Below are 21,470 nucleotides of genomic sequence, written 5' to 3'. Positions count from 1 at the left end.
TTCTGTTACGGGAAGTCTGGTTCAAACATTGTAATGAGCACCCAGTCTCTGGTGAAGTCAGCAAAGTTGCTCCCGTTTGAGTCTGCTGAATTTAGCTACAGTGCTTTACTTCATTTCTAGCCCTGCCTCCCTTCTCCGTCTTGTGTGAAATGAAATAAGTATTTTTCAGCTTAGCTTCTCACTGGTAGTGATCTGCGTCACGAAATCATCACACGCCAGACACTCTGCTTAACTGCAAGTCCTGGAAACCTGATATCTGAGCCTCTGCTGCAGAGGTGCTCAAGGAAGGATTTATGCATGGCTTCTCAAAAGCGTCCCTTCTACAGTGAAGGGTGTTCATGGGTCAGTGCTAAAATAATCAAAGGGGCAGAATGGTGGGGGAAAACTTCTACTCCTTTTGTATCTGTTGCTCCTGCTGTTACTTTCCCTCCCTTAATCTAAGCAAAAAAAAAAAACAAACCTGAAAAATCCTAAACCAGAAGAAAACCAAAAGAAAAAAACAAAGCCTCTAAGAAAAAAAAGCCACATAAAATCAATAAAAAATATTTCACCCCAAATGACAGTGAAGCCTGTAGGTTAAGGATATCTCTCATATGTACTTTTTTTTTTTCACCAGCAGTTGTCACAGCAGGAAGTGGCCACTGTAGGCTTATAATTGCTTGGTTTCAAAGGGAGAAATCTTTTACTTTCACCTCCTTTCTCTGCCCTTAAATCACTACTTGGAGTGTTAGTCTTTGTTGCTTCAGTGCTTATCGGCACGGCAGGAGACAGTGATTGCCTTATATCTGAAAACTACAGTGAAATTAAACCTTAATTGGTTGTTTAAATGGGGTATGATATAGACCTTGAAGGACTTAAAGATATGTATTCCAAATTGGTTTCAGGTCTACTGTGAAGGTCTGAGTGTACACCTTGCATTATTAAAAGAAAATACACTAAACTCTCTTCTAGGAAAGAGCTTGATCATTTAGTATGATGTCATTACTGAAATTACAGGAGGAAAACTAGAGAACATTTTCCATGGACGGTCTCCCATTTCCTCCCTCTGGGATGACAGGTCATAGCTTATTTATGCATCACAGTCTCTATGACAAAGCGCGAAAACAAACAGACAAAATAAATAGATGAAAAGCGGCAACATAAGCATTTATTTATTTCTTTCAAGGTCTCCTAGGGGAAAAAGAGCAAAACTATTCAAAGTTAATAAGAAGGGGGAGGAGGAAGAGATAGAAACAAGCAGGTGCCCATGGCACCAAAGACAGATTTAGCAAGCTCTATGGTAAGCAAACACCCAACTGAAGAGGTGTAAAATGTTCCAGTCTCACTTTCCAGGGAGTGCTTAGGAGCACACACACTCCTGGGTGAACTTGGCCCCAAGTCATCAAAGGAGCTTCCAACCCAAACAACTGTCACCTTCCATGTTTCCCATAAAAGCGTCTTTTAGCTGAAACCCTGCGTTTGACTTGGCCCACAGGAACCTGCCCAGTGACTCACGGAGCAGATCCACTCCCTCTGCACTTTCCACTTTCCTGGAAAGAAGCACCACAGCAATAACGCACATGCTAGTACAGCCTGGAATGGTTGAGCTGTGCTCGGCTTTGCCTTCAGATGATAAATAGCAGGGTAGTGCCACTGCTGTCAGAAATAAAAGGCACGCAAAGCTAACCCACGGCTTCCTGCTCTACTGCGATGGCTACAAGGGCTGCAACTGCCCTAGGGTTTAAGGACTGGAGGGACTTTGGTGACATAAGCTGGAAGGGAGCTGACATGGACCCCAGGCAACAGCTTACACCAAGACTTTTGCTAGATGTGCTCTGCCTTGTATACAGTATACAGGTCTGCAATACGAGAGGGACAAGGAGAGACGGAAGAAGGGAAGAGGAGTAATTCAGTTAGTGTAAAATCTACTCTTTGTGGAAATTAATCATAAGGTGATTTTGAACCACAGGTGGCTCCAGCAGTAAAAGGACTATGAAGAAGACTATCAGAGACCTCTCTGCTATTACTTCTTACTAGCTGTTGTGCAATGGTGATGGAACAGTAGACAGTCACAGGCAAGACGATTTGGCTTTGATATACTTTGGAAGTATTTTGGAATAGAGACAATGTGTGTCTTGGGAATCCATACTCCTGTTCATAACATGCATTTTATTCACAGAATCACACAATGGTTGAGGTCAGAAGGAACCTCTGGAGGTCATCTGGTCCATCGCACCTGCTCAAGCAGGCCCACCTAGAACATGTTGCCCAGGATTGTGTCCAGGTGGCTTTTGATTACCTCCAACACTGCAGATTCCACCACTTTTCTGAGTGACCTGTGCCAGGGCTCAGTCACCCTCACAGTAAAAAAAAGTGTTTCCTGGTGTTCAGATGGAGCCTCCTGTGTATCTGTTTGTGCCCATTGCCTCTGGTCCTGTCACTGGGCATCACTGAGAAGAGCCTGGCTCTGTCCTCTTTGCACCTTCCCTTCAGGTATTTGTAGTCATTGATGAGACCCCCTCGAGCCTTGTCTTCTCCAGGCTGAACAGTCCCAGCTCTCTTAGCCTTTCCTCGTTGAGAGATGGTCAAATCCCTTAATCATCTTTTTGGCCTTTTGCTGGACTCTCTCCAGTATGTCTGTGTCTCTCTTGTACTCAGGAGCCCAGAACTGGATCCAGCACTCCAGGTATGGCCTAACCAGGGATGAGTAGGTGGGGGGAAGGAGCACCTACCTTGACCTGCTGGCATCACTCCTGCTAATGCAGCCCAGGGTCCTGTTAGACTTATTTGCTACAAGGGCAAGTTACTGGCTCGTGTTCAGCCTTGGCAGCATGATCCTCAGTTTATCAGCCAGTCCTCCCAGTTTGATGTCATCTGCAAACTTGCTGAGGGTGCACTCTGCCCCATGATCCAGATCATTAATGAAGATGGACTGGACCTGGTATTGACACCGGGGTTACAATGTTAGTTACTGGCCTCCAACTAGACATTGTTACAGTGTCTTCCATAATCTCTTTCTATCACTTCCACAAGGGACATATATATATTGTGTGAATTATAGAATACAACCATAAAACCATGTTCATTTCTCTATATCAACTGTGATAACAAAAATTTTTAAAAAACAACTTAGACTGAAAAAAAAAGAATTATTCCAAGGGGAATTTCAAGGCCTCATCTGTGAAGGACAGCAGAACCAGATAAACTTTAGGCTCTTCCTGCAGTGAGTTTAATGAAGAACTGCTCATTATCTGGTTGTTTGAATCCCATACCTAACTGTCATTTGGGCATATAGAACTGTAATTTTAGAGCACGCAGAAACTCTAGATAAAAGCTTTTGTTTTACTTGCAGCAATGTATCCTCTCTTGATACCAGCAGAGAAAAAACAGTGAAAAAAATTAGAAAAGGAAAGGAAAAACAAGGTGAATTCTAAGTAGAATGGTGTAAAAACCTAAAGAACATTTTTGTACCTCTGGGGATCCTGTATTTTGTATGCTTTTTTTCTGAGCTACGCCAAAGGCAGACTCATGCTTCTTTAAAATGTTTTCTTTGTTTACAAAAATAATCATTACTATTTGCCCTTCAAATAAGAACACTCAGATCATCAGTGGTGCAGCCACATGTCTTGTTACTGGCTAGCCTCTGGAAATGAAACAGCCTTAACACTAGTGGCTACCGTGGTTACTGCACAAGCAGTTTCTCCCTCAGGGAAAAGCAAAAGAAACAAAAAATCCACAACCCCACAACCCCTCTCCCCAAATCCCACTCCATTACCGTTTGTAAAATTCTGGAGGAAACAAGTGCTATCCAGCGTTCAGGTAAGCAACTTTTCATTAGCAAAGATGTTACGGAAAACCTTGCTGAGGAAAATTTTGTGTTAGAAGGGTTTCTGTGATTTACTGAAGTATGTTTTACAAAAAGGCTTTTTTCTGTGATCACAGAGTTAATTCAGATGGTGAAGGAAAGGTGCTTTTGCTCTGCACCACAATGTCATTTTATGAGAACAGGGGACTGTCTCTTCTGTTCCTGTGCCAGCCCTCTCCCAGTCTCCTCCAGACGCCTTCTCCTACCAGCCCATCCTGCCGCTGCAGCTGCCTGTATCTCCGATGGGGGCTTTCAGCAGGATCAGCATCTCTGAGCCCCCCAGGGCCCAAGCAGAAGGAGCAGGTTGCAGAATTTAAAATCAGTGTTAGACTTCAGAGACATGGCCTGAATGCAAACAGAGTGTGCCTATTACAATGATTTCAGGATTTGATGCCTGAAGTGTTAATTTCTTTATAAACTTTGGACTGTAAGAGCTTGGTATTGGCAAGAAAGAAGACAATCTTAGATCCCATGTGACTGACATCACTTAATAGCAAGAGGTAACTGACAGCTGCAGTAGGGATATCACTGCAAAACCTCCTGAAACAAACCATTTAGAAATAAACACTGTTGAACCACTGCCACTTTCCCCTCAGTCCCAGCACCAGCCATACCCTTGATGTGGACCCTGCAAAGTTGTCCCCAGCCCTTGGGGTGGCCTTTGGGCACATCCTTTGGCACACCTTCCCTCCATGGCCGCAAGCACACTTTGCACAGCGGACTTGAGGTGATGCAGTGCTATCCATGCCAAGACACCATTGCCATCACATCTTTGCACTGCCCAGCCACACGTGCGGTGAACAATACTCCTTTGGTCATGCTACACCAGGGCCAAGGAGGCTTCCCAGAAGATATCTGGCCCATCTCCTCTTTTCTCCCCACTGCACACCTAGGCCACAGATAACCTCATGTAGACTCTCCTTACAGAATGGCTACTTCTGTGGCTAGAGTTGGAGCTTGCTTTGCTGTCGATGAGTGCCACGCAAGCAGCACCTCCCTGTCAACACCCCCTAATGGGATCACGGCCTTTGAGGGAAAGCAGACCTCTGTCCTTGGGCCCAGCACCAGCATCGTCAGCTGAGCAGTGAGCAGGGGTTTGCCAAAGCTGCCTAGCACCCTCCTGTGATTAGGAGGAGAGTGCCTCTCTTGAGAGCCCAAAAAAGCTCCTGGACACACTGTGCTCCTTGGCAGCTGTCATGAGCACTGCTGAGAACAACTTGCAGCAATGTTCTGCTTTTTTTTTTCATATCAATCAGCAGCATCCAGCATGGCCAGGCAGATATTTCTGAGTAGGAAACAAGCCTGTCGGCAGGCAAGACCCACAAACACAAGGCCAGAAGAAAGAAGACATCATGTCACTGATGGTGCAGCCTCAGCACCCAAACCCGGGGCTCAAGCGTGGGTCTGGGAGCAGTTACCAGCAATAGCCCTCACGGAGCCTGGGCTGGTGGTGCGCCTGCACCTCTGTGTCACACAGGACAACCCCAGCCCCAGCAGTGCCTGACGGGCGGCAGATGGGGACATGGATGGAAAACCCCCATCCTGGGCTGCTTCATTGGATTGGTCCTCACAAATGAACCCCAAAGATTTGCTGGGATGACCAGGAATTGGGTGTCTCATTTTTTTTTTTTGCAGTTTGCTTCTCTAAGCCTTTCCATCTAGTTTTTCTCAAGAATGTAATTTTGTAAGCTCTTTGTAGATCCTTCTGTTTTCCTGCTATGCTTAGTTTGTCACCAGGAAAAGATCTACTCTGAATAGGGTAAATGTCCATTTCCTACAAAGGCAAAAATAAACCCACTTTGCAAAGTGCTGAACTCATCAATAATACAAAGATTTAACTTGCACGCAGATCAACAAGGACTGATGCTGGAGTGGTAAAGATGATATATCTGGAAAAAATTGTATGGAGAAGACTACTCCCTGTAGTACATTTGTCACATGCTTTGGCAGTATAAACCACAGAGAATATACAAAAGTCACATTAGTTTTAGTGCTGGCACCGAGCAACGTATATATCTATTGCATGCAGATCCAAAACTTTGACAGAGCAATGTCTGTGCTTCCCTGTCACATACTTCTTGCATGAAGCATTTGAGCAAACAGTACTGTACTCTTGTTAGGAGATGTCTCAGGACCACCAGCCAGAACACCAAGATGTGTGTTAGATTTTGTTTAACTTGAAGTGAACCGTTGTGCTCTGGACTACATCCACCTGTTTTGTACTTGGGTAGTAAACCGGGGCACTGTGCAAACATGGAGCTTATTCCCAAGGAGAATGCTACCAAGCCGATTAATCAAACCTACAATCCTCCAAAATTGCCTTTGACTGTGCCCTGATTTGCCTAAATGTGGTTCTACATTTGCACCAGGCTGTCCTGTGAGTGTTTCAAAACCCTTTTCTACTCTAAACCTGGAAATAAATATAAGCACAAGTGATTTTCAAAGAGGCACAATGGTCCTAGGACTGTCCATATTACTTCGTCTAGAAATACTTCTGGCACTGACCAAAGGTGATCTGGCTTTTATTGCAGGGCAGCTCCTGCGACAGATGATAAAAAATTGTTTATATGCTTCATTTGTTCTTGTCTGTAGCACTACTGAATGCCATGCCTCTCTTAAAAACCTCATTTATAGAGCTCCAGTCCCAGGATCATACTGTTTGTAACAACTTTATTGAAGAGCTAATTTTTCCCAGTAATGGCAAAACGCCAGCCTGCAATCCTTTGCAGGAATGGATTGAGTCACATGTGGGTTCCTGTAGTCTGAGGGCTAAGCTGGGACACCAGGGGCTTTGGAAAGATACTGAGCTTCCTCAAAGTCTCTTGGAAGCAGAGGTTGCTCGCAGGGAGATGATAAATTTCTGGTTTAGTCTCAAGGTCCCCTCCCGCTTGCTCCTTCCATGCAACCAAGGCCACCTGCCCCCACCCAAAGTGCCCTCTGCCGCCCGAAGGCATGAGGGCAAGGTGTCCAGCTGCACTGAGGGACCCTGTGGCACACTGGAGATACTGTCAGCAGCAGTGGTCAGCAGATAGCATGCTTCATAAATCCTCACCAGGCCCTTGCCTATGCTCTGCAAGCAGCGCTTGGTCTTTGGAGAGAACACATTGATCTTGGCTTTCTGAAACAGCTTTTTCTTTCTTTTTCTTTTTCTTTTTCTTTTTCTTTTTCTTTTTCTTTTTCTTTTTCTTTTTCTTTTTCTTTTTCTTTTTCTTTTTCTTTTTCTTTTTCTTTTTCTTTTTCTTTTTCTTTTTCTTTTTCTTTTTCTTTTTCTTTTTCTTTTCCTTTTCCTTTTTCTTTTCCTTTTCCTTTTCCTTTTCCTTTTCCTTTTCCTTTTCCTTTTTTTTCTCCTTTTTTGAGAAAAAGAGGAGGTGGATGGGTGTTAAACACAGCAATAGTTTGGCCTCTCCTTTGATCGCTGTAATAAGTGGACAGATGACCTGGAAAGCCCTGAGATACCCTGCAGATCAGCAAAGGGGAGATGATACCCTACCTGAGTGCCTGAATACTTTCTGGTTGGAGAGGGCTCTGTCCTTATCATTTGCTCTTCCCTCGGAGTAGGTTTAAGGGCTTTACTGTGTACCTGGCATGCACCCTCTCACACACCCTCTTCTTGCAATAGTTTGTGTTGAGGCTGAACTGGGGTCCTTTCAGATAGAGAGAGGTGTCTCAGTAGCATCTCATGTCACTTGTTCCCTGGCCCATAGCCTTACCCTATCTGTGAAATATCACAACTCCTCTTTTCTGATGACTTGAATGCATTGCATTCAGTGAGGCTGCACTACGGAGAGCTTTTGAAGAACAGTAATAATGAAACCTCTCTAGTGCTTTTTTATCCAGCGTGTAAAACCCAAACTCATGGTGGCTTTATCATGTCTTCTTTACTCGGGCATGAAGAATCAACATACAAAACAGTTACGCGCTCTGTTCCTCAAAGCTGTTTTCGGTCAACAAACCCCTGCCACCCGCAAGGGATTAAATTCACACTTTTTGTGACAGACAAAGCTGTAGCTAGAAATTTACTGTAATGAACTCTGAACAGCTTCTTTATCTTCTGAGGCAAAAGGGGGTATGTGTGTTAAATGTGAGGTGGACCTCACACTTCATAATCTGTGCTCCTCTAGAGTCTTTTGTCTGTGATTTCCATGCAGGTGACGTACTACAAAGTAAAGGACTTCAGGCTACTAGGGTAGGGAGGTTTTTGTGATTTCTACCCCTCTTGGATGACTATTTGCACAGGTACTGCCATTGTTAGATGATTTGAGAGAAAGACTGATGCTCTGTTTCTGACATTTGCCTTCCACTGCAACCACACAATTGCGCTGCTTATAACAGTTTCTACAAGGAGGAAAAAAAATCCTTTAGAAGTACATCATTATTTTTTCTGTCATCAAACAAGCCAATTTCATCCAGAGCCTTAATAATAGAGGAGGTGGAAGTGGAACTCTAACAACAAAAACCCAGCAGGCATAATATGCTTGGGTGTTTTTTGTTGTTGTTGTTGGTGGGGTTTTGTTTTTTTTTTTTCTTATTAATGCTAATCCCACATTGCTTATTGCTTTTTTTTTGGAAGAGTCTGATTAGAACAAAAAGAACTTACATTAGCATTAATTGAGAAAAGTTAATTTCACTATGTAGACAGGTAAATTACCTACTTGGGACAATGTAAAACTGATGAAACCCAGATCTCTGCTACCATTTTCAGAGAAAGGAATGACAGACTGTTAATTCCACATTATGTATTATTATTTGTGCATCCATTTTTCTTCCATCAACAAAACAGAATTACTTCAGAATATTTTTTTCTTTCATTCTTTCTGCTTTAGTATCAAGTAGTGATGCGTGATAGTTGAATATCTACAAACTTTCCATGCTTTTCTATCTGCTTTCTGGATCTGCCTCTGGCAACATGTATGCCGATTCAGCACAGATCCCAGTGATGTCAGTCTGTATTGAATTTACTGATTAACCAAAGGAAGTGCTCATTTTTTATGTCATTCAGAAAGTATAAAAGATAAAATAAAAGTAACCCTGCAAGAATTATAACCCTTGAAATTATCAGAGCAAACAAACAGGACTTATTTCAATTTGCTGCAAAGCCTCTGGAAAATAATACTCTTTGAATTAGATGTTTGGTTATCTTTTAGCTCTGTAGATCTCTCCATTCGAGTCTTCCTCTAAAAAACAACATTAAAGCACTGCTGCAGGTCCTACAACCCTCCTGCTTGGAGCATACTTCACTTCTGCCTTTTGTACACTCCTTTAAGTGAGACAGGACACCTCCAGCTGCTCTCCCATAGGGAACAGAAAGCTCAGGGTCCGTCAGGATTCATGTCAGAAAGACTCCTAGAGGATGTGCTTCTCTAGTCTTTCTTCTACAGGTTTTCTTTCCTGTGAAACAGTGCACCCCCTTGCTTGGTTGACAAGTCAAGAGTCACCTAGACAATCTAGACTATTAAAATATTTAATAATGCATAAAATTGGCAGCCATGATCATGGTAAATTTTATATATCTCACAGAATACTTTTGTTTTACAGTAATAGACTTAATTAACTCTTTCTTAGATAATTATGAGAGAGACATCTCAGAAAACTGAATAAAGCCATCATCTCATAATTTCAATTTTAAAGATTTTTTTTAAATCTATACTGTGGTTTGATTTTGGCAGTTGTGCTTTTTACGGCCTAATGCATCACAGAGTTTGGGGCATTTGGCATAGAATAAAAGGAACAAAATTAAAACAGAAAATGCCATAAATCTTTTCTTCCCTATTTGTTTGCACCACTAAAACCTGAAGCATTCATTTTAATCCTCAATTTCTGATGGTGACATTTATTTTATGCACAGCTGAGCATGGAAATCATCTATGCTTATTTTCATTGGATTGCTTTTGCCTCCTCAGATTAATTCTGAAGAGTGGGGCCTTGACATTTGTCTTAGTTGTCCTTTTGAACTTTCAACTTATAATTCATAAAACACTTTGTGATAAAATCCTGAGATTTTTACTGTGCTTTTTCACAAATTTTTAAAGAGGCCCTAACTGCTTATGTATTATCTCTCTGTTGTTTCAGGGCTGACAACTTCTTACTTCCATTTAGTCTCTTTTGCCAAGGAAGCCTCACTGAAAGAAAGGGTATTTTCACCTGGGCAGTGAGCGATGTTTGTCCAGACAGATGGCTTTGAGGACCAAAAATAGCTTGTGGCCAACTGACTTAGGCTGAGGTGGAGGTGGGGGTGGTCACATCTGTCTATACACATCTGTGCACCCTTCTCATTGCTGCCCACAGAAACCATGCCAAATGCATTTTTTTTTCCTATGGAAAGGAATATTCATGCTGAAGAACTAACAAAGGCTGGGCTATGTGCACTTTTCAGCAAAGTTTCTGATGACTGTTAGCAAGTTTTTAATCCCTCTCCTTTTTCATCCTGCCTATTTGCTCGGGCTTCTTTTATGAGGAGCCTCAGGATGTAAGAAAGGATAGTATCTCCTCCCTGGTGTTTGCTGGCCTGAAGGAGACGGTCCTTGGTCTCTTTAGCAACAACAAATAACACCAGTGTATTATCAGCACTCTTTATATACCAAATTCCATACTAAATCCAAAATCCAGCAGCTACTGAAAAGAAAATTAGCTCCCTCCCAGCTGAAACTAGGACAGGGAGTTCAACAAAAAAGCACTTAATGGTGTTAAAGGAGTTGGTATTAAATACTACGTTCAGGTGGAGAATGGTGAAAAGCAGAACATCCATCCCAACAGGTACAAATGTCACCTGCAGCCTTCTCACGGGTCTGGCTTCTCCTCTCCTTCTATAAAAAGCTGTGCACAGCTAGGGTGTAGCTCAGAAATGAACAGAAAGGGAAAATCTCTGAAGGATAGCCCTTACCTTTTTTTCTGAGTCCTTTCATGGCAACACCCTACCCTGAGAAACAAAGGTAAGTTAAAACCAAAGAATCACCTCGTAATTCAGGTCTGGGACAGAACATGAGTGTGTTTCCAAACACTGAAGCCCTCTGAGACCTGGGGAGCTTGTGGTTTGGGCCATGCACCCTTCGCATCATGGTTATTGGCCTATGGCAGCATATGCCTCCCTTACAGCCAGGTAGCCACTGCCCCCAAGTGCCCATTTGAAGACTGTTGTTTTTTTTTTTTTTAAGTTGGGGTTTCAGAAGGCTTTGCATGTGTGTGATAGTGGGGTTAGCAATGAGCTCATCTCACAGGCCGCTATCTGTCCGGTCTCAGCCTCGGTAGCTCTGCCAGCTGCTCACATGGCCGAATCATCTTCTTCAGTATCCTGCAACCCATCTTCTCCCCACTGAACACCTGTTACCTCTCAGAAACCACCATTTTTTTTTAATGTTTCCATTTCCTGTGGTGTTGCTTTTACATCTTGTACAATGAAAAACAGTTCCTTGAGAGGCACTTCATCATCAAGATCAGTGCCAGGATACCATGAAGTTTTGGTCTTCCAAAAAACCTAAAACCTAGGCTTCCTTATGTCTCCTTTCAGAGTAACGTCTCTGTGTCATCCAGCATCATTGTATCTCCTCTTTGCTTTTCAAATAAAATCAAAAGCACTCTTTTTTACTCAAGCAATGTCCTTCTCTAGCATTCATTTTCCGAGTAAAAAGAGATTTTCCCTATAATGCTCAGGCCCCTTCTCTCCTGAGCAGTTATCTCCTTCAAGATTTCTTGCTGCCTGATCAACAGTAAATCTTTTTAAGACTCTTAACTTTCCCAGAACGTTTTTCCCCTTTCCTTCTTTTCTGGATGCCCCCTCCAACTTCCCATCTTCATGCCCCTTGAATTTATGAAGTTTCTTTCCACATTCAACTGCATTCTCCCATGCCTCTTAGAATCATAGAATCACAGAATCACAGAATGGTTTGGGTTGGAAGGGACCTTCAAAGGTCACCTAGTCCAACCTCTATGCAAGGAGCAGGGACATCTCCAAACAGATCCGATTGCTCAGAGCCCCGTCCAGCCTGGCCTTGAATGTTTCCAGGGATGGGGCATCTACCACCTCTCTGGGCAACCTGTGCCAGTGTTCCACCACTCTCAGTGTAAAAAGTTTATTTTTCATTTATGTTTATTTATTCCTTTTCTGTTGCAGAAGCTGCTTTCTCTCTGTCCTCCTCCTTCTAGTCTCCTCCACACTATGTCTCCACACCACAATGGCCTTCTCTGTTCTCTAGTCCCTTCCTGCCCTTGCCTGACTCCCTCCCAGCGGGACTGATCCTGATCATCATGATGGCTCCCATGACAGTTGTCCTAGTGTCAGGGTCACCTGTTTAGTGTAGCACCACCTCCAAGGAGGCTCTCCACCAGCATAAGTCCATCCAGTGCCACCAGTTGCTCTGTGTGTCCTCAGCTGACCGCCACTTCATTGTCCCGTGTGTCACTCTGTGGCTCTCTCCATCAGTTTTTGAACAAGGAGTGTTGAATAGCCCCTGATAAATGCTTTCAGGTGTCCTGCCTGTAGCAGCACTAAAAGGTGTAGCAGTCAAGCCCCACTAGGCTTCAACCTCCACTAGCCTCTCAGACTGGGAACCTCTAAGTCCCACTCTGCTTTATGAGGATTGACCTCTTCCCCAGGTATGGATACGTTGCACAGGCAGGAGTCTCACTGCTGCTCTTCGGGCTCCAAGGCTGACTTGATTATCATCAATCAGGTAACCTGGCATCCATCACTAATGGATGCCAGCTTACCTGGTTGATGATAATCAAGTCAGCCTTGGAGCCTGAAGAGCAGGTATCCTGGCATCCATCACAGGTAATGAGGTCTGATCTGACCTGATCAGACCACAGTAGAAAGTGCTTTGAAGAGTCTTCCCAGTTCTAAACTCAGGCAAACTGGAAGTGTTGGTGATACTATTGCCAAGGCTTACAGTGCCCATCCTTGCCCATTATTCTCTCTAGTTACATTTCATAGTCTCAGGGATCTATGACAGCCAGTGCACTTGTAGGTGACGGCTGAGCTTTCCCAATGGTTAGAAATTACAGCCACAGCAGCGATGCTCCTTAGCATCACCCCAAGCAAGTCAGGATCAGTGAGGAACTCATTGCCTGTCATGTTCTACAGCTTTATTCAAATGTATTGAAGGTAATTAAATACATTCATTTAGTGTGCACAACGCTTGTTTTATATTTAGGATAACTATATATGAATGAATCAACTTGAATCTTAGGCATCTGATATTACAGTTAAATAAAACAGTCCATGAATACACATTACAATAATATTTACTTGAAATGAAGGATGGAAAGAGGAGAGACCACAATAATGCTTTCAAGCCCCAGTAGATTTCTGATTTGTGCTAACTTGGCTGTAATAATCTTCTATACCTAGCTGGATCTGTCCATCAAAAGTGTTGGCATGAAAACCAAGGAAAAAAATTAGACGTCAGTAAGCTAAAACCCATTTTTTCCTCTGTGACAGAGACAGCCTCATTCTGTTCCCTTTATCACTACTAGAAATTCAGAGCAACTGATTTAAGAGTTCAGTTTGTAATGTGTACACACACATTAGGAGAAACATATGGAAATGCTTTCTCTATTCAGGCCAGTGAGTAACGCAGCAGTGTCTGGATTCCTCTCCCACACACAGAGTGTTCGAGCAGAAACCCTGCTGATAGGCTGAGCAAGGGCAAAAAAAAAGTCCTGTTTTGTTAATGTGATACTTTGCAATCAGGTCAGCAATGCTTCTGAGGCTGCTCTACCAGTGGCTCCCCAGTGGTACCATGGCTTTACAAAGCCTGTCTGGAAGCAGTAAATAATTGCGAGTAGGCAAAAGAGAGTTTTAAGAAAAAGAAAAAAATAGGAGAGAAAACATGAAATTGGGTACTTGCCTGTTCTGCCCAAGAGGCATCTGAGAGCCCTGCAGCATACAGTGGCTGAGGAGGAGAAATTCAGGGGGAAACCTCCGGAGCCAAGCTCTTGGGGATGTTGCTGAGTGCTGCTGAGCAGGTCCAGTCTCACTCACAAACTGGCCACTTTCTTTCCACGTCTTACTTCATCTTACCTTTTGTCTGCTTTCAGGTTTTACTTCTTAATGTTTGAGTACATAGAATAAGCCCACCAATCTCAGGTGTCATTTTTATCAAAGCCAAATCAACAGCGGAAAGGAAGCCTTGCAAGGGGACCAGGCCCAGATATGCATTTATATAGATGAGAGAAATACACAAGCATAACGCCTTTATTTTACATCTTGAAGTCTCTCCTTCCTAAGTCAGTAGCCATTTTATTCTGGAAGCTTCTCTAACAGCTATAGAATATGAACTCAAGGTGCTCTTTCATCCTCTATAGATAGTGCACTGTGGAAACTGGAAATAAAGTTTTCTTCGTTTTCTTTAGTTTGCATTTTCACTTTCCACCAGCTCAGAGTTTCATGCTATTTCCAGGTTGACTAAAGCCCATAATTTTGCTCAGCCTGAGGAAAGATGTACCTGTTGTGCCTGAGATATGGCACAACCGTAAAAGCCAGGGAGGAATGCGACTGTTGAGAAGTACGTTTCTCATGGAGGGCTCTTTCACTGGCCTTGGTGAAACAGTGAAAAGTGCCTCTCTCCCCAGTGCAGTCAGAGCATGTTATGTTGCGTAAGCGTGCCTGACTGCCTTTCTCTAGTTAAAGCGGTGCTCTACCCTAGTGCTGTCAGGAGGTGTTATTTCCGGAACTGTGAGCCTGTTGGTTATCCATTTGTGTTTCACACTTACGCTGCCTTTCTAAACAGACAAGCCTATTTCCAAGTAGACTGAGTTTCATTAACTACGTAATCTGGAAAAGAGATACGCGTTCAAAATTTACGCATAGCTGAAGAAGCAATTGTAAGCTCTTAAGTACTCAGCATTAGTTTGGCTTTGGTTATGTTACATGATGGTATGAACATTAGAACAAATTTAACGGCAATGCTGCTTAGTTTCACGATATCTGAGTATTTGATAGCATTAGAGATTTCCCCCTTTCCTGGATCACATCTAACTGACTTTCTAATGTATTTACCATCAAAATGAGGATGGAGTTGTGTGATGCACATTACCTGTTCTTTTTCTATACTGCATTGACTTGTTTGCAGGCTAGATTTAACACAGATACCACAGCAAGCTTCTCGAACAAAGAACAGATTGCTGTGTTAGCCAGCATTTTGTTCTAGTCTTGTAGTAGCAGCGCCGTAAACAGGATCATGTTCTTCATTGTGTTTTAATTACATTGGACTTTCCTCCAGCTAATTACCAGCTCATTTACTTAGAGCTGATAGCCAAGGTAGTATAGATTAAAAAAAAAGCCCTTATGTTCACTTTCTTATTGGTGTCCTATTTCTCATGCAAAAATGTTGAGGGACCCTTCTTCCTCCCCACTGTCCTGGTTCCCACTGTGCATCTGGCAATTTAACTGCTAGGTTCCCTGCTGCCTTCCAGGTTTGGGGTCATACACAAATACCTATGAAACATTTATCAAAAACCTCAGATGCTCCTGTCTGAGTTCAGCTTCTGTTCAAAACGAGCTGTAGATCAGAGGGATGTTGTGCGTGTTTCATTAACTTTTCATCAAATCTAGACACTAGGTTTCTCTGCAAGAATTTTCCTTAATGAACAACCTGACTATTCAGTACCAGACAGCTTTTTCCACTCTGAACTCTGCTCTGTGGAAACTATCCACATAGTAGTAGTAGTCTTCCTTCCTTTCCCTCTGAAAAGAAAAGATAAAGCCATGCAAATGTGTACAGCATAGAAACTGGAATTGTGGCTCTGGGATGTGACTCGATGAAAATTGGATTAATTCAAACCTGCGTCTAATATAAAAGGGAGAATCTGCAGCTTATCTACATAGACAATGATGGCAGAAAGAAAGAGGGGCTGGTTTTGAACTTGGATTTGTAGGGCACATTCAGCTTTTGGGCCTTGCTTATATTCAGGATTTGAAAGTAACACAAGGCTCTTATTTAGTAGCATGAGGTCTTCTTTCTCCTGCAGCGTGCACCTTGGGAGCAGTCCCATGAGGAGAGTTGGTGGCTTCAGCCTGCGGGTGGCACACGGAGAGCCCTGAGCCAAGTGGGAAACTCATGCGGGCATGCTCAGAGCCTCATCCAGCCTGGCCTCGAACGTTTCCAGGGATGGGGCCTCCACCACCTCTCTGGGCAACCTGTGCCAGTGTTGTATAACGCTCATCGTAAATTTTTTTTTCCTAATTTCTAATCTAAATCTACCTCCCTCTATTTTAAAACCATTACCCCTCGTCCTATTGCAACAGGCTCTACTAAACAGCCTTTCCCCATCTTTCTTGTAGGCCCCCTTGAGGTACTGGAAGACTTCTATCAGGTCTCCCCGGAGCCTCCTCTTCTCCAGGCTGAACAGCCCCAACTCTCTCAGCCTGGCCTCATAAGAGAGGTGCTCCAGCCCTTTTATCATCTTCGTGGCCCTCCTCTGGACCTTCTCCAACTGGTCCATGTCCTTCTTGTGTTGGGGGCTCCAGAACTGGACACAGTACTCCAGGTGGGGTCTCACCAGGGCAGAGTAGAGGGGGAGAATCACCTCCCTCCACCTGCTGGCCACGCTCCTCTTGATGCAGTCCAGGATGCAGTTGGCCTTCTGGGCCGCAAGGGCGCATTGCCTGCTCATGTTAAGCTTCTCATCCACCAGCACTCCCAAGTCCTTCTGCTCAGGGCTGCTCTCAATCCGTTCTCTGCCCAGCCTGTATTTGTGCCTGGGATTGCCATGACCCAGGTGCAGGACCTTGCACTTGGCCTGGTTGAACTTCATGAGGTTGGCATGGGCCCACCTCTCCAGCCTGTCAAGGTCCCTCTGGATGGCATCCCTCCCTTCCAGCGTGTCGATGGCACCACACAACTTGGTGTCATCGGCAAACTTGCTGAGGGTGCACTCTATCCCACTGTCCATGTCGCCGACAAAGATGTTGAACATGGCCGGGCCCAGCACGGACCCCTGAAGGACGCCACTTGTGACCGGTCTCCACATGGACATTGAGCCGTTGACCACCACTCTCTGAGTGCGGCCATCCAGCCAACTCCTTATCCACCGAGTGGTCCGTCCATCAAACCCATGTCTCTCTAGTTTAGAGAGAAGGATGTCATGCGGGAAATATGCTTCTTCAGGTAAGACTCAGCTAAAAATCATCATAACTAATGAAAAAAAATACATTGGAAGAAAAATTCTTCTCCACTGGAAAGTAAATACATGCAAAAAGAGTTAAGTCACTTCTAATTTGGCATACATAGCATTTAGACAATCATCACTACCCAGCCTGCAACAACAAATGCATGAGTTTATCACTACACAAATGAGATACAAGAACATAGCTGACAATAAGTCTAGTTTGGGGATTGAATGTCATTTTATATGGACTTTAACATCTTCTGAAGGTGTAAGCCATGAACTCTGAAAAGAAATAACTCCGTACGAAGATAACTTTACAACACCACAGCATCAGGCCCACAGGGCGTCATGGGCCAGTGACCAGAGAGGGAGGATGAGCTGTTCTGGGTATTAGGCAAGGAGCACTGAGAATTGCTGGGACTTTCCCACTTGGGCCACCTCTTCTTCTAGCCTTTTACTTTGCAAAATCTGACAGCGTCAAAAGTGCTTAGGTATAGACAGGTAGGCACCGGTTCAGGAAGGTCCTTAAGGATGTCCAAGTCATGTTCTGAAACTCTTGTCATTCACCAGGGCTCATTCACTCACTGGGTTGCTCTAAGTTTAGCTTTTCAGATAAAGTCACACACTTTATAGAAGAACAGAACAACCTTTCCCCCCTCAGGAGAAGGAGTTAACCTATAGACAGAGGCATTTTTACATTTTATCAATATTAGCTGTTTCAGAGAACAAAAGTTCTGGCAGCAATTCCACTGAAAAAAAAACTTTTATCAAAGTGAGTGACATAAAAAAATTGACAAGGCTGGTATAAGTGGCATTTTGTTTGGCATGACCATAATTTCACTCTTTGTCATTATTGTGGTCACCAGAAGAAAAGACTTCACGGTGCATTAACGTTTTTTATTAAACCACAGCACTGATGCAACTGTGCTTTTTGTGTCTAATGTACATCAACATAACAAGGTATTGACTGGTGCTTGGAGTTCACTGTTAAGGGTGGAGAAAAACATCACAACAAATAAACTGGTAAGCAGTTATTGGTGGTGTTATTTGCAGGGAGAGTTGAGGGGAATACAGCCAGAACATAATTATTGCGTTTCACTGATCCACAACACTAGATATTGAGAAGATGGAAGTTTTCTGGGTCTATTTCTGAGAAAACATTTTGTAGTGACTGGCAGCTTTCGTGATGCACAAAACAGCTACAGTTATGATGCCCGAAGGGTGGTAAGAGGAACAGCATCTGCAGCCTGAGAGCACGGGCTGCTGTGCACCCTGCTGCAGATGGAGGTGGGCTGCAGTGACCTCCTTGGGGACAGAAGCGGATCCCCCTCACAAAGCTCCAGCAGTCACCACAGTCATTTTTGGGATACAGATATATATCTCTCTATACTGCAACCAGTATAACCACGGGGATCCGGCACATCTGCCCTACCTCTCCCACTTGCTTGCGCAAAACACATCTCTAAGCAGAGCAAGGAGCAAGGGGAGTGGAGCTGGTTTAGGGAAGGGATGGGACAGAGCAGAAGTCCATTCCAAGCAATCTTCCTTTTCTGTGAGGCTTTGGGTGAACTTTGCTTTGGTGGTGTCAGAGGTGTCCCTCCACAGGTTTTAGATAGGCCCAAGATGTGCGGGACTCAGAAATGCAAATTGTTTCTTGATCCTCTCCTTCACCACTTCCCCAGTATTTTGGATCTTTGTGGGCTCATCTTTCAAAATATGTGATCCAATCCTTTCAAGTCAGGAAGGTTTTTTTCCTCACTCCTTGTGTCTTCTACTTGTGGCTTGCACAGCTATTTTATTTTTTTTCACATTCCCTTATTTCTATATTCTATCACTTCTTTACCGTACTGATGTGCCCTTTATATGGCATCCCCTCTTGAGGACATAATTATTCAGGAACCATAAAAACCAAAACTCAGCTCAGGTGTGTGGAATACAGGAAACTTTACCTTGGCAGCAAAGTTACAGCTGGAAAACAGAGGTAGCATCAGCAGGAACTGCAGATTTCTCTTCACCCAATGCTTTTCCAACTATAAATGCAAATGGGTAGGGAAGTGATCCATCAGATCTCAAATAACAAATCAAACAAGGCCAGCACTCCTCAGGTCTGTGTTTTCTTTTCTCTTCCCCTTGCTATTTATTTGCTTTCAGCTTGCTTGTCACCCAGTGCCTCCCAGCGCGCCCAGCCTTCTTTCCTAATGTAGCATCTCCTTTAATGTCATCTGTGCAAATTGCAGCCTGGCAATCTGCAGACTCATCAGGGTGGCAGAGGCACAACACGAGTAGGTGCTTTCCCCTTGTAATTCTTTACTGTCAAAGAAGCCAATAAATACAAAATCTTCATTTGCTTCGAGACACCCTACAGCAAAGCAGATCAAGCTGCTCTTTTCCTTTGTGACAACTGTGTCCCCTCTTTGCAAGATTAACAAGCATTACCGTGAATTTGGGGTATCTGTACTGTCAGGGATTGCTTGCAGCCATCATTATCCAAAGTGCAGCGGCACAGCAACGGCTGTTACACTGCTCATCAAAACCAGCAATCTCTGCTTCTTCCTCACTATTAAAACGATCAGCGCTGCGCCCTGAATTGGCCATGTCAGTGCCTGTTGCTCGGTCCATGCATGGTGTGGGAGAATGCTCTTCTAGGGAACTGGTCCTTTTCTTCAGGTCAGACAAGATGACGTTGTGAGATAAAAGGAAAGTTTACTAGACAGCACTGATTTAATGATGTTAATAAACCATAGCTATTAGTCCAATTACACAAAGGCAGGTTAGCCTGCCAGCCCTAATACCAGAAGATAATAAATGCAGATTAATTTCAGCTTCTTTACCTTATTCAGTTTTCCAGATAGGGAATGAAATGCCTCAGTTTATCTTTTTGTAAGTAACTCTGATACAGTTTAATTCTGACTTATAAAGGTCTTTCTGGCCAGCAAAGGAAATCCTTTGCTCTCCCCATAAGTAGGGCTGAAATTTTCTCAGCTTGCAGTTACCTGTAGGCTGAAAGGTGAGAACTTAAGGTGGTTTTTCCAAAATATTTTTGTACTGGAAATGTTCCCCTAGAAATGCAGAAGGGAAGCAGTGCTGAGCTTGTCTCAGAAGGGTTACATTTTGTTTTGGTCTGGTTTCAAGCAACTGTTTGGGAAGATCCCCGTCTCACTGGTTACCACTTCAACAGCGCTGGGCAGAGTGTGGGGGATCCCAGTGGTTTTGTGCCATCGTGTCATGGCAAGGCGCTGAGCAAACAGGACAGCGGCACCATAACTGTAACTATATTGTTAGTCATAGAGGCACCAAACAGGATCAGAGCTGCTGCGCCACCCACTTCACAGGCACAAACACACTCACACATGCACAGCTGGCACGTTCACCCTGGCACTAGCCCTTCAGCCCATGGCTGAGCCCACAGCCCTCCCCTCAAAACTGCGTTTCTGTCTTCCCAGGGCATTGAGCCTCTGCTAGCGTGGCCTGCAGTGAGGCAGCGATGGCATCCTGTGCCCATCCAGTGCTGTCTCATGGCTTTGAAGATACGTTTTTAATGGACTGCTTACAGCCAAATTTGAGTTGAGGGCAAGAGAGGAGGGGGCATTCCATACCCTGTTTGCATTCCACCTGACATTTAGCTTTATTTCCTCTAGTTACACTTCGCCACTCGATCCTGCCCTTTGATCCTTGCATAGCGGCCACCCCAAATTACTGTGCTGGAAGTGACAGAAACCCATGCTTTGAAATGCATAGTCTTGTTAGACTAGGAACAGACAAGCTATTTTAAATGTACTTAAAATATTGGTTCAGAGCAATTATAATTATCTTATTATAAAGCATATTTGCAAAAATAACAGTCCTGGACATGGGTCTTTCAGGCCAAGTTTCGTCTCAAAATGAACTCTCATAGCACTTAATATCACTGTTAGACTGTTAATTATATCTTGGCAGAAATGGGACCCCTGTAATTAGACAGATGTGTTTGAAAGATTATTTTCCACAAAAAAAAAAAAGTTGACTACAAATACTTCTTGATTGACCTAACAAACTTCCCATTTGAAATCCCCCATGCAAATATGAAAGATACAGTCCATCTTGCCTCTCAAGTGGACTTGATATGATTTGGCAGGACTTACCAAGTCATTTGAAGCCAGTTTGTTAGTGGAATGAACTACGAGGTGACGAAAGAGCTTGAAGCCTTGAGCTGTGAGAAGGTGGTTGGCCACACAGCTTCTCCCATACACTTTTTTCCAAAGAGAGCTCCCAGTGCTTCTGTTCTGGTTTTGTTAGTGGCGGGGGGGCCCTAAGGTGGTAGCTTCTGTAGGAAGCTGCCAGAAGTTGCTCCCCTTTCTTCAGTGGACTCGGCCAAGCCGAGGGCGGACCCGCTGCTGGCCAAGGCTGAGCCGATTGGTAGCAGAATGTCCCATGATAACGCGTCTGCGATAACCTATTTAAGTAGGAAAAAAAAAAAAAAGAGAAGAAGATGTGAAGGAGCTGAGCAGGGGCAGAGAGGGGCAGGCGCGAGCCTTGTCGGCCT

Source organism: Chlamydotis macqueenii, chromosome 1 (assembly GCF_036417535.1).
Source record: "Chlamydotis macqueenii isolate bChlMac1 chromosome 1, bChlMac1.mat, whole genome shotgun sequence".
Classification (NCBI taxonomy): Eukaryota; Metazoa; Chordata; class Aves; order Otidiformes; family Otididae; genus Chlamydotis; species Chlamydotis macqueenii.
This window is presented reverse-complemented; position numbering follows the sequence as displayed.